The following is a 14,125-nucleotide window of genomic DNA, read 5'->3' as shown; positions in this document are numbered from 1 at the left end:
CTACAAATAGACTAAAGCAATTTGTAAATGACTTTTTACAAGACATATTTCAGTGCAATATAAGTTTTAATTCTGTATTTGCAAAATACATTATACTATTAAGTGCTGTAATGCTGGAAAGGTGGTGTATGCAAGTTGACGCCATCTTCAAATGTTCATTGATTCTCATGCGAATGTTGATTGTGTTTTATTTTTCAATTTTATGACAACCTAAATTGAATTAATTGGAAACATTTCTGTGAATGCTTACTACTGCTGAAGTGTATTACTGGTGAGATGCATCCTACCGATTTTCTCTGGTAAGAAAATAGGTGGTAGTTGTTTGCAGCAGCTTTAAAACTGATTCTGCATGCTGTTTCTTGTCATCTATCTAGCCATAATTTCCACTGACTAAAGTGGAAGTTGAAATTGCTCCATTCCTTGGAGTCCTCGAGGCTGCTAATACCCTGTTTCCTATTTTTCATAGAGCAAATCTCCTACTGAACTCAAAGACTTATTTTATATAGACACTGGGATTGAACTCGTACATCTGTTTAAAAAGAGGAAAACCAATAGATATGATTTCTTCTGTAGTTGGGTCTGTCATATGCAACACATAGCTTTAGTGTTTATTTATAATCTAATAGCTCATCCAAAACATTGCAGTAATAAAAAACTCTTTAGTTTTTAATACTTTATTTAGTCACAGCTATGTTACATTGGCAATACACTCGGTTGTTCTAAGTAGAAAGAGAATTTATCCTTTTTTCTTTTAAATTTGCTTTTCCACTGCTTTATATACTTAATTTTCAAGTGAAAATCATGAAGAATAGTGTTAATTAGGATTAGTGGATAATTCTGTTAATGAATTATGAGCATATAATTGTCTGGCTTTTGAGGGGAGACTTTCTGTCAAATAGTTTAAAACAATATAAGCTGAATTCTGACTTGGGCTTTTACTTGAGAAGGATGATCCTGAAAGATTGTGAAAAGCAGAGGAGGTTGAGAGGAAAGAGAGTAGTGTGATTCTGTCACAGATTTAGGAGAGAGCTTCCACTGCTGACATCCTGTGATTTTATTTCTCATTGCTCCCATCTGTAGAAAAATCTCACAGAGTGTTATTAGGCTAATATATTTAAGAAACCCAGACAGAAAACTTCATTATATATACAAGGAAAAAAAACCCACATGCACCTACCTTATTACAGTGAGGAGAGACCTATTAGTGCTAGTGGCATCAAACTTTTGTCCAGAATTACTGCACCTCAAATCCATAGAAATGCCATTTCACAAATCCTCCAGAACCATAAACCAGTATTCTGAAAAGGCTGTAGGTTTTCTAGTGCATAACTAATTTTTCAGTATATACGTGTTCCCATATGGGAAGAGGTGATGTATAGACAGAACCAGAATTTAATGTCATGTTAGAATCATCTATCCACTATGATATTAGGTGTTGCAAGTCTGGGTTTTTCAAAATGTATTGCAATACTGAGCTCTGTTAATTCAGGACATCATATGCACATAACATTAGGTTATTTAGTTTTAGAAACGTTATATTGTCAATAAATCCCAGCAGGATGCATATCAGTGAGATATTACAACATTAAGTGTTCCATGAATCATTTGAAGAAGCATATCAGTAATCTGATAATGCCCAATTTGGCACAGTGTATCACAGAAAAATGTGTTAGTTTGAAATTATTTATTTTAATTTTCTAAAATTCTCTATTTCAGAACATGGACAACTTGTTTTTGCACTATGAAGAGACAGAGTAGAGCAAAGATTATTTCTGTATTTCTGTTAGAATTTTCAGTGTGTCTTTTAAAAATTTATTTCAACTTCTTTTTAGGAATTTGTCAATTGCTTGGTCCTTTTCTTCTTCCTGCCACTGTAAAGTTCCGTGTTAAACTTTCAGGAACAAAGTTATTTTAACATCCTGCTTCACCTTAACAAAACAAAGCCAGCGATTCTAAAAGATTTATGCATTTGATGAATTGTCTTATTGCAGCCAATGATGCTACTCATGTGAGTAATACTAAATGTATGTGCAAATGTGCAAGATCAGGGCTCAAGTCAAAAGTATTGACCAAGTCATTGGATGTTTATGATGGAAAATAAGGGATGAGGTTGTGGGAGAAAAATAACCTTGTGGTTGTGGGATACTGAAGTTTTTGTGGCAAAAGAAAATGATGTATTTTGAAACTGCTCTTTTTTCTTCTAGCTGTCTCTCTTTTTCCTCCTTTTCCAGCTTTGTGATGTCTCACTTGCCTGCCTCTTTTTCAGGCAGATGAGATGCATTCAAGGGTTAATCTAATCTAAAAAACTAAATTGTGAACTCTATTGCATTAAATGCCATCTGTGAAAGGTTACTGAGTGCCCTGGACACTCTGCAGTGATTGTACTAACAGTGCTGCTTTTCTTGCCCTGCTTTACTTAATAGTCCTATTAGAACTACTTGATAGTTTTAACTGAAGAAAGCTGAAGTGTGAGATTCATAATCGCTTGAAATCTGTTCTTATAATAACATAAAGTACCCTGGACAACACTAAAGCAAGGCTGCTGGCCCTGAGAGGGTATAAAAGGAAAAGGTTTCCATTGAATCTCAAGTCCAGATTTTCTTTGATACAATCCCTGTTATCCTTACCATTACCCTACCAATTTCTCTGAGCACAGAGGGACAAAATGTGGTTTAGTGTTAACCTAATGAAACTATTGTTTAGAGAGATTATTTATCAGCGGCAATAAAGCTCGAGCTGTGTACCTTCAGTTGTATCATGGCAAAGGCTCATTTAGCCAATAAACACCTTGTGTTGTAGCAAGGAGTTCACTTTTCTATTCCAGTATGAAATAGATTTAGTAATTGGAACCTGCGTGCAATTTCCAGGCTATTGAGTAGCATCTGTATTAGGGAAGGCAACTTTAAGTTAAGAGCCTCACAGCAAACGTAATACTTGACATAGTTATTTCTTCAGCCATAAACAAATGTCAATGCAGAAAGCAAAAGGGAGCTAAGATGAAATCTCTAGTTAGTAGATGCCTGTAACTGTGCAGTGTAGCTATAAAGTGATACATGGTTTTATATACTCTTAATATCAGCATTGTTTTTTAGAAATTGAATGCTCATAATACTGGATTTAAAACATTGCTTTTACAGCTTTTAATTATATGTATATAACATTTTTCTGATCTGAATATCCACATCTATGACTAAGATAAGTATGCTCGTGTCACTTACCTTAAAAAACACAAATTGCTTCTTTTACGCTATGAAAATAATTTGTATCTATTTTATCATTAGATTTTTAATACAAAAATATTTAAATTCCTTTAATCTATGCAGTAATGAATTGTAAAAAAATATTTTAATTATGCACAGTGTTTTTTCTGTATAATAGGATTTAAATTAAGAATTACGATCTTGGCAACTGTGGCTCATAGCTCCACAGAAGCATTGAAAAGCCTACGAGTTCTGGGACTTCTGCTAAAAGCAAAGCATACATTTTTTCCCAAGTGGCAAACACATCAATTTTGAAATCTATGGATAGCAGAAATTACTGGCTTTTTAGAGTATGAGACCTGTCACATGTAATGTTATGAGTAAAGGTCACCTATGATCATTTTGGCTTAGGGAGTACATTTGAAACATTGCATTATGATAGCCTTAGGCAGCTTCATAGACACATTAAAGAAATGCATGGACAGAAACTGAAAATAAATTCAATTAAGCATATGACTTTCTATAATTAGGCATTCCATTATTACAGCAACTAACTCTAAATCTAGTATGTCATTTTAAAAAATAGACCAAAAGATGAGTGTTTCTTAGGAAATCATTGTTTGCTATTTCTCTGACTTTCGTTTATATAACTGCCTGAACCTGAGCAGAGCTAGCATAAAATTCTTACCAGTCAGCCCTCTGCACTTGCAGAAGTGTGAATAAATAGTATTCATAAGGGAGTGGAAATATTCTAGGCACCTCTTGCCTGGAAAAGAGGAAGAGCAAGAACACAGGGGGTGTTACTGTGTCTCTTACAATGCAAGTACCTACGTCTATGGGAAAATATAGCAGGTGACATCCGTAGGTAGCACCATTCATGCCATCCTCTTGAGTTCATTTCCTTTATATGACGTGGTATATTGTTCTTACATTTATCCCACATCCATACCCTCTTCTGTCACCCCCAGAAGGCTGGCCCAATTGTAAATGAAGCCGCTTCAACTTTCAGGGAAACTTAATGTTAATTCTGTAGCTTGGACAGACAAAAGTTGCCCTAAAGAATAGCTGTCAACACCATGTCATTCAAGCCCTACTCCAAGTGGTGAACAGCTTTGGGGCGGAGAAACATGGGCAAAAACATGAGTCTCTTTGGAAGGGCTCCTGGATTTGTTAGTTCTAATCCTTTTCCTCTGACAACTGTGGGGCAGCTGCTATGGTTAATTCCTCCCTTTCCTGTTGACCAAGTGCAAGCACAGTTTGTTTTAGTAGTTCTTTTATGCTGTTTGTGGTCTTTATCCATGCTTTTCAATGTCTGAACTTTGTTAGTAGGCCAATTTCTTCCAAGTGTTTTGTTTTCTGATTAATGTACACCAACGTGGTGCCATTGTAATGTTTGGTAGAATGACTTACAAAGAAAGAAAATTTTCATTTTTCCTCTGCACACAAGCATTACTTGAAGCTAAACATAACTAATTCATTTTGACATGTGTTTTATCAGAGTTCTTTGTTACCAAACATACATGTTGGCCTATATGATTCATTCAAGTTGTTCTGACAGTTAAATTTTACAGAGTGGAAAGATACAGCAAGGCAGAATGACCCACTGTATACATGTCCTTATGATGGGAGTTCCTCATGATGAATGCTTCTGTGATTCATGTTTTTACAAAGAATGCCAAAGGGATGACTATGGATATATCAGTTGTCATAACTTGTAGTTCAGTTAACAATTGTGGAATAACTGTTTAAAAAAACCAGCTATTGTCCAGGAATGTTCAGTTATGTTTGCTTTGCAAGACTTCATGCAAGCATGACATGGGATGTGCTAGACATGTCTCGTGACTTCAGAGTCACTGGGGTAAAAGGTTTATTGCAAGTAAGAACAGATTTATTGTTAAACAGTCCTGTCTGCAAGCATTCCTACAGTAATATATACTCTTCTGCCTGAACACCTTCTGAGCAGCGGTGAAAGCTTTCCTTTGACTACATTGCTCGCCTGCAGTGCTTAGTTGCATGCCAGTCTATGGAAATACATTGATGGAACTACAGAGAGAGAAGTTGTTCTGATACCCTGGACTTCTCAGGAGGACGTAGAGCAAAGCATATCACTTCAGTGGTTGCTTCTGAGGGCTTGAGCTTGCTTCTGACAGCGTCAGCATGTAAGTCAGAAGTGGCGTTAGTAGTATGAAAGCAGAGAAAAAGAAGTCATGTTGCATGATGCGTTGAGTCAGTTCAGACAAACTTTTAGAAGCTGCTTCCCTGGATCAAATGACAGTAGACCTGTTTCTTGATAGAAAGAGATGATCCGAGTGGAACCAGTGAGATGATGTCTGCAATGATACCAAACAGGGAGGCCCCTGAAGCATTCCTGTTTGTGCACTTCCTTGTATGAAGGAATTAAATTCATAGTAGGAAGTATGGATAATTTTTGTTATTGTCAGTAATAATAACATCATGATCATAAAGAACAACCACTAGAACCAGTTACCAATTTGGCCTCTTCCTCTGTAATCCAACTGGAGAGAGATGCCTGATTTACAAACAAGCCAAAAAGAATTTTGCTTCTATTCCTGAAACATAATACCAACAGGATATCATGAACAACAGGAGGAAACTCTCTGTTGAACTCGTACAGAAGGACAGCTGACAGAAGAGTATTCTCAAATATGGCATCTGGCTTGTAAATCTGTTTTATTCTATCCTAATTATGCAAGAACTATGGAGCTGGTTTGAAAACAGTCATTAGCCAAAGTTTATTCTGATGAGTACAGGAAATTTGTCTTTTTGCTCTTTTCAAGGTACCTGTTTCCTCCCTTCCTCCAGACTGACTTCTATACCATCCCTTATTAGGACTTAATATATTAATACATTTCTGCAAACAAATAAGAGACTATTTTTGACGACAAAACCGTGATGGAGTTGGTAAAAACAGAGCTACCTTAAAAACATAATGAGAGATAAGCAATTAACTGGTAGGACTGGTGTCCAAAAAGATGAAAAATACAAAATCAACATCTATTGAAAATTAGGCTGTAGCTTAAGGAACATTTTCTTAAGCAAAGAGGGTCTGATTTTAACTTGCATCAGTTCCTTAGTAAAATTACTGTAAATGCCTGTAAATAAACTATATCAGTGGTACAGGCAATTTTAATCAGCATCCACATAGAAATAAATATTCATCCTAATATTAAGTAAGGTTTGAGAAGACCAATTGAAATATCTTGATGCCCAGAGTGAAGGCAAAGACTTAATTCTGGGTATTTGATTAAGACAGCTAAGCTGTGCTGCCAAGACTAAGTACAAGAATGTAAACTTTTGGTTTCCCACGCTAACATGCTGAAAGTGAGAAATGATAGTGCTGAAATCTGGAACCTAGCATCAAACTAATGAACTGTCAGAGCACACTTGCATAAGAAAAATTAAAATTTAAGGTATTCCATTAAAAAGGATGAACTCTTGGAGAAGCTGTGAAAAGGTTGTGTACTGATTAGATATCTATGCATCTATTGATACTCAGATCTGGTTTTATTTAATAAAAAGTAAAAGCAGCAATGTTCTCGGCACTTTTTTAAAAAATGTGGGCAGCTATTTTCTATAGCTGTATTGCACAACTGTATCTTTTCATCCTGTACAGAGGAAGAAATTAGAAAATGTGCTCTGTACTAAATGGTAAAGATATTTTGTACGCTGCTTAAAATAATCTGATAATCATACATTGTCTGATACAACCTAAGAATCAGTAGTTTCCCATGCTTTCATCTCAGCGTAAGACATCCCATAATGAGAATTATTCTCTGTTAAATCAGGCAATGGACAAATACTCAAATATTGGTTTTCCTGAATTCTTCCGCAAGGTGATTTTTCTCATTTCTGCAGTTGTATGGTTAACATATTTTTGCTTCTCTCCCCCTCTTTCTATGTCAATACTGAATCAAAATGTTACATTCTTTTTGATGTGACTGAAAATGTGGCAACAGATGATGGATGAAAAGTCCTGTGATTCATGAATTCATAATTCTAATCCAGCATTTACTACCCATGAGAACTAAAACCAGATATGCACTCTCATATGTAGTCCTTCTAAAGACTCTTACGTTACACTGGTTCCAGGCAGGGAAAGGAATAAAGAAATGGATAAACTCTTCAGAATTTTCCGTATGCCTTGTACAGAGAATAGTGGATCAAATGTTTAAACAAAGGAAGGAAGGAAATTTTGATTTCTTGCCAAGAGATTGAAACCTCCTGATCTCTTACCAAGCTAGTTTATTTTGCTGCCAACAAACAGTTTCCTCACCTTAAACAGCTCCTTTTCATCTGCGAAACTAACAGCAGTGACGGAAACAGGCTCTGCAGAATGGCAACCTGTAAGAATCTGCTCTAGTTACCATTGGGACTGATTCACATTCAAATTTAAATATGGACCAGAAAACACAAACAGTTCCAGGTGTGGGGTGTCCACAGATGGTTCCTAACCAAATTTTAATTTTTTTCTCCAAGTACATAAAAGTTGCTGGCTTTGCAAATGTTGATCTCCTGCTGCACAATAGCCTTTGCTATTGAATAAAATATGTCCCTGATTTTCAGGATTCGATATATTCGGGTTTTTGGGTTTGGGGTTTTTTTTTTGTTGTTGTTTTTGTTTTTTAATGTTGAGATTTACTGAATTTAAGAAACTGAATTCCTCTGAAGTGAACTGAATGTGTCAGTTCTGAAACTTTGCCTCCCTCAAAACTGGTGAGTTTGTTATGCAGTTTACACCATACCCTTAGTGTTTATATTAGTGATTTCAGAACTGTCTCTAAGCAGACGTGGAGCACAAGTTCTTAGATATTTTGCATATCTTTTTTCAGTGAGAAGAAGATTGTGATGATATTTGGTAAAGTCTGAAGTCAAAGCTGGGCACGGACACTGTACGGAAAGGTTTTTAGTTTTATTATGCTAATAAACCCAAGAGCAGACACGCGTGATAATCGCCTTCTGTGTAGCAATAAAGCATAAATCCTGCACACACCTTCAGCCTTTTGTCCCAATTATATTTTTGTGAGGCTAATTAATTGAGGGATTAATCAGCTACAGGTATGTTTAGTCCTTAGTTTAGAACTAAAGTGGAGAGTTCTTACCTTGAGAATTATAAATTAAAAGAATAATGGAAATAATGTACTTTTGAGGGGAGGAAGTTGTAATTAGTGAGCTGTATTAGCCAACATCTTCCAGTTTTTGTCTGGATGGACACAGGGATAATTCATAATTCCAAAATCCACGGAACAGCCACTGCTCCAGACTATAAACTGTTGTTCCGAAATTACCATGATCTTGACATTATCTGAAAAATAAACATTTTAAAATCAGTTTAAGTCAGGTTATGTGGGGCTTTAAATCTTCATTTTAATCAAGAATGGCAGCAAATGCATTAATTGTGTTTTGTTCCTGCAATCTTCCGGTAAGGAAAAAAATAGACTCATTCTGTAAGAGCTATTATTTTAAATGAACAATGATTTTTTTTTTTTTTTTACAATAGCAAGAAAGGAAATGCTGTTTGAATCTTTTTTTTTCCCCCTTGTGAATACATTCTAATTTATAGTAAACCAAGTGAACAATTCTCTATTAGTTTGGTTTTTCCCTTTATATAGCTAGCAGACTGCAATTAATGCTTCTACCAGCAGAACTGACAACGAGAATGAAGAAATAATGTTTCAGAGTTGACATGTATCTTTGGGTCACCTAGATGACATGAAAATATTTGGACTGTTTAGAAGAAATTAATTTCTTTTCCAACAGTAAGTGAAGAACACTTATGTAGCCTACAACCGTAAAGCTAGAACTGCACCTAGTAACTAAACTAACTTAACCGTGCGTACTAAGCTAACTGCAATGAAGTTCTGTGTATTCATCTCTAAAGGGATGGTTTACTTACCAATTTCTCAGTTGCTCAATGTATGATTTAAAGATGCAATAGCATATCCCTTTGTATGGTTCTGTTTCTAGTGAAAACATAAATGGTTTTGTCAACTTAAAGGGCTTTTATTTCATTAAAGAAGCAAAGCAATGGGAGGGAGACATGGAAGGAGACACTTCAACAGTTTGAGAGCACAGTGTATGTGCTCAGTAGAACTCAATTAAAAAATCTTATTACAAGAGTCTCTGTGGTCACAGATGCTTATCTGTGTAATTCTAAGTGATACCATAAGGATTTTTTTAAAAGCTATTCTGCTGCTTCAAGTTCAGACAGCAGCATTTTTACTTTGTGCTTAATGTCAACCCTTTTTAGGACAGGAAAAAGTTGTATCAAAGAGAAAGTTAGAAAAAAATATTTTTAACTGTACAGTAGGAAAAGTCTTTGGGATTGCACATAACCTTATGAAAAAACATAGTCCCTCTTTGCTTATTTGAGCAACAGCCATGAGCTCTAGTGAAGGAATACATCATATTTCCAGATACCAAAAGGATTTATTCTGAAATAAGTTGTTTAAAAACAAAAAACAGGAAGTGTACTGAACCCAGCACTACTTGACTCAAACTGGACACAACTTAGAAAAGCAAGGAATATGAAAGAAGGAATATTTTTAATTAATATGAATCTTAGCTAATTGTCTCTAGAAACTGATTTTTTGTGTATATTTTGACCCAAAAGAAGTAGAAATCATAAGTCTAGGAAACAGCAGAGTATATATGTCACAATGGTATTTTATCTTTGTTGGTATTACAGAAACCCAGTTAAAAAATAAGATATTCTAATTGTTTTCAGTGTTTACAATTCAAGCATTAAAAACAGAGGAAGCTGTTGTATGATTAACCATGGAGATCATATTTGACTATTCAATACATCCGTTATTGGTAATTTATCTCCTGGTTTTAGATTTCAAATGAGCCTTACTGCACTTTTCCTGCTACTAAACTGCTGTTGAAGAACAACTCAGATAACAGAGGATGTACTAAAACAGAGAAGAAAAAACTGCAGCTGAAGAATTATGGCTAAATTAATTTCAGGAATTAAATTTACTCTGTCAATAATATATATCATATTAGATCTCACATATCCGTTTTAGCTGATTGTTATATTTACATATTCTTATATATAATTTTTGTATAATGTATCATATATATATTTATCACTTTTAGCTGACAGACCTCTGAGTCACCAAAGCCTTTAAAGTAAACCTACTCAGTCTTTTTTTAAAGTGATCATGCTGAAAGAACCTGAAAGCTTCCTATTTCTAAAGTGAGCTGCTATTAGCACACAAAATAGCGAACAAGAGCAAGAGAGTTCTTTACAGAGGAAGCTGAGGCTTTTCAATGGAGTCTGATTTAAAAGTTTCGAAATAACCACCTGCCCAATATGCCTTAGAGGATGAATCCCTCTCCTCAATTTTGCCTTCCACTTTGGCAACTTTCAGCAGCCTCCTAATCTGTACGTAATTTACACAGCTCCCCTTTAGGTTCCTATAGAAACACCCTTATTTCTAGCTGTGGTTCTGAGCCTTTTCCCTGCTGCAAGCACACCCTTTTGTTCGTTTCAGCTTTCCTGCCTGCTATTCTCTGCTTGCTGTGTCTCTGTCTGCCCTCCCCACCCTCTGCTCCAGAGCTGCTTCTGCAGGCAGCTCCCCTCTCCTCTGAAAGCTGCAACCAGAGTAAGGTAAAAGGCAGTCTGCCGCTCTGCTCTCTATACCATTTAGATAATACGTACAGATAAAACATAAGCCAGAGGCAAATTAGTAAAAGAAATACTATCTTTGTCCCACCATTAACTCTTCAGTGTTGTTTTTCCACCTGCATGTTAATCACAGGGTAAGATATCTGCCCCAAGTGTAATTAAAATGGAAAAAGGACAATGATAAACATAGAGTATTTACAGTTTTGTAAGTAAATGCAATGCAGGAAATTCAAATTAAATTATTATTTTTGCACAAAGACACAAGCTTTTTCAAAGTTAATGGCTGAGGATTGCAAACATGCAAATCAGGTTTTGTGTCTTTCCACTATAGAAATGGCACTAATGGCAAAACCTGAATATGCCCTGGCTTCCCCTAAATCCAGAATTTCTTAGGTCTGTGTTCAAGAACACTGTTCAACAATAATTAGTTACAGTTTCTTATGCCACATAAACAATTCTTCCTCCCATTTAAATACAGAGTTTCCAGCTTGTGGCTTATTTATCTTCCAGTTTACTTAAGGGTATGTATATGTAGATAAGATGAACTGGGTTTATACCTTGTAATTTGAACTCTTAATGATTAAGTGAAGAGGCCTAATTTAACATAAAAATTTGAAATAAAGCCTCCTTCTAAGAATGTTTTAAAATACAGAATGCCTTTTTATAAGACATATATTATAGCTGTCCTACCTCAACTTCACTGTGGGTATTGACGTAGTGACTTAGGATAGTAACAAAAAGTCTGCGCTTATGGAGATTATCTCCACCACTTGACAATTACCAAAGGGGAGGGAACAGAGTAACTGTATTTCATGGTCAAACTTGAGGCAGATGTTTAGTATTTCCTGGTGTTTTATTTATTTGGACACTCTTTTGGGCAATATATAATGGATTTGAGAAATCTGCCGTATAGCATACATCGTGTTAAGAATATGAATTCACTGCCTGCTGTCCTCTGAAACAACCTATGTGAATAACCATTTCCTCGTCAGTGACTTCAGTGTTTTAAATGTGATTAACTCTGTATTTTTCTCCTATAGTTCCAACACAGTAACAGCAGTCATTCATCTCAAGTATCGGATAATAACCTTCAGTAACCTTGTTAACAGCCTTTTGCTATGTGCCAAATTTCAGTAGTCCAACTGGACATGAAGTGCAAGGACAGTAGCTTTACAGCAGCCTTACCACTATAGGTGTTCAATGCAGTGACCAACTATGCTTAGTAGGTGTTCAAATGCTAAGAACACAGCAGTAGTCTTCATAGCTCGTATGAAGTACAGTTCCTTCATCAGCTTCAAAAATCATCTTCCATACAGGGAAACTGTCTTGTGATTTCTGCCAGAAATCACAACCAGATTCCCTCCTTAGGATGACTGTAAGCACTTTCCTTATTCGTATTATTAAAAAAAAAATAATCAATTTTTGTGGCCCCAAACTTGTTAACAGATAGATCTTTCAGATATAATCAATATGTCTTCAGACTGAATGTTAGGATGTGCAATTATGTTTGCACAAATCTACACAGATGGGGTTTTTATAGATGATCTTCTCTTCTGATAGCAAACAATTTAGCAAAAAATTTAAAAATGAGAGATTGATAGTGTTATAACAATGAAGTACCCATTAGAATTACAGCAGCAGAGAACCGCACTAAAAAGTATGTAGAACATTTCAGTCTATTTTTTAATACACAGGGGTTTTATTGTAATTTAAGATTTTATTTTCTCATAGGCTCTGTGATTATAACAGATCATATTTGACAAGGTTTTCTTTCAGTTTTTCAGTGGACTAAATCCTGCTCCTCCTACTCAAATACTTCTATTCCTGTATGGGAAGTACCCTATTCCCGTAGGGGTAGTATCTCCCCCTGCAAGAGGAACAGCATGGGGAGAAGACACAGCAGTTTTACTTATTATGTGAGCACTCGAGTGTGGAGTTTTGTTGTTTTTATCTGCAGTACGATTCTGAAAAATACTTCCCATGAGCCACTATGTATTTAAAAATCTGTATTTTACCATCATCTGGTAGTAACCACTGTTGCCCTTAAGGTGTATAAAGATCAGTTAAATGTAGAGGTTAAGCATAGTTTTCTTTTAAAGGATTGCATCTGTCAGTAGGAGGTAGAATGAACATTTTTAGATTGTATTTTGATTAGGGAGCAATTGAAAGGGAGGCCTATTGTATGTGCTTGTTCAAATGTGAGAGAAATTGAAAAATACAATTTAAAAGTACCTTAAAACCTTTATTGGTTCCACTTTTGGGAAAATACAGTAGCATTTACTGGGAATGAAACCCGCAGGAGCCTGCAGAATCAAAAGAAATGGGCATATGGATCCTATGTAGCTCTGATACTCTCTTATATTATAGAATTTGTTTATAAAACTACATTATAGACTACAAAGTGTATCTACTGCTCTTTCAAAACCACAGACAGATAAAAATCAAAAATCAGTTGTAAAGAGGTTATAATTTTGTTTAAAATGATTTAAGAATTTGCTGTAAGGGTAGTATAGTCTTACAAAAAAATGCTGTTAAAAAGTCAGACCAAAAATAGAGTAATGGTGGAATTCCCACACATTCAGACTAGAAGAAAAATGCTGTCATTTTCCATTTTCAAAAGTTCTCTTTTTTCCGACTTCCTCTTTCAAAATCATATAAATAAACAGATTGTCAACTTTTTATGTTACGCAGTCATTATGTCAATTTGTAAGCCTTGTGACTTTGTGTGGGCATTCCACAATTGTACTTACTACAGGGATACTCCCTACGAATGAATCGATCACTCACAGATGGATGTAGGACTGAAAAAATGCTGAGCATCTTACATATCATTTGTGGTTAATGAGAAAGGAAGGTGGTTAGCCTTTTAACAAATTTAGCTGTCATGGAGTGGCAGAAATATTCACAAAGAGTTAGTAAATAATCTCAAATTAATACATTAGTTAAGAGCTGTTCCTGTATACCAGCTGGTTACCACCATCGCTAAGGTGTATGTGTGTATCACACACTATCTGGATTAGGCAGTAAAATGAAACATACCCAAAACATATATTTTAACAGTTAAAGGAGAACAACATGGCAGTGGTTTATATAATACAGTGAACTTTTCTGCTAAACCGTACATAAAAGCGAGCTTGCTGTAATTTTTTTTAGCTAATGTATGCTCAGAAAGACTAATAATAGGCCTTATGAGTCACAAGCATTCATTAAGTAAGCCACCAGAGTTTTGAAAACATAACAGTTGAGATCTAGCCTGCTTGAAGTGAACAAGTAA

At 35.4% G+C, this 14,125-nt stretch overlaps 1 long non-coding RNA gene across 1 annotated transcript in view; it reads right to left on the bottom strand.

Annotated features, from left to right (window-relative positions):
- Positions 1–273: 273 nt before the first annotated feature.
- LOC135314386 (uncharacterized) overlaps positions 274–14,125 on the bottom strand; it is a 21,423-nt gene continuing 7,571 nt past the window's right edge. Inside the window, exons 2-3 of the long non-coding RNA XR_010373886.1 lie at positions 8,321–8,523; positions 274–5,530 (exon numbers count right to left, since the gene is read on the bottom strand). This is a non-coding gene — a long non-coding RNA (uncharacterized LOC135314386). The remainder of the gene's footprint in view (positions 5,531–8,320; positions 8,524–14,125) is intronic.

Source organism: Phalacrocorax carbo, chromosome 7, assembly GCF_963921805.1.
Source record: "Phalacrocorax carbo chromosome 7, bPhaCar2.1, whole genome shotgun sequence".
Lineage (NCBI taxonomy): Eukaryota > Metazoa > Chordata > Aves > Suliformes > Phalacrocoracidae > Phalacrocorax > Phalacrocorax carbo.
Note: the sequence above shows the minus strand (reverse complement) of the source record. Positions and strands in the feature narration are given on the sequence as shown.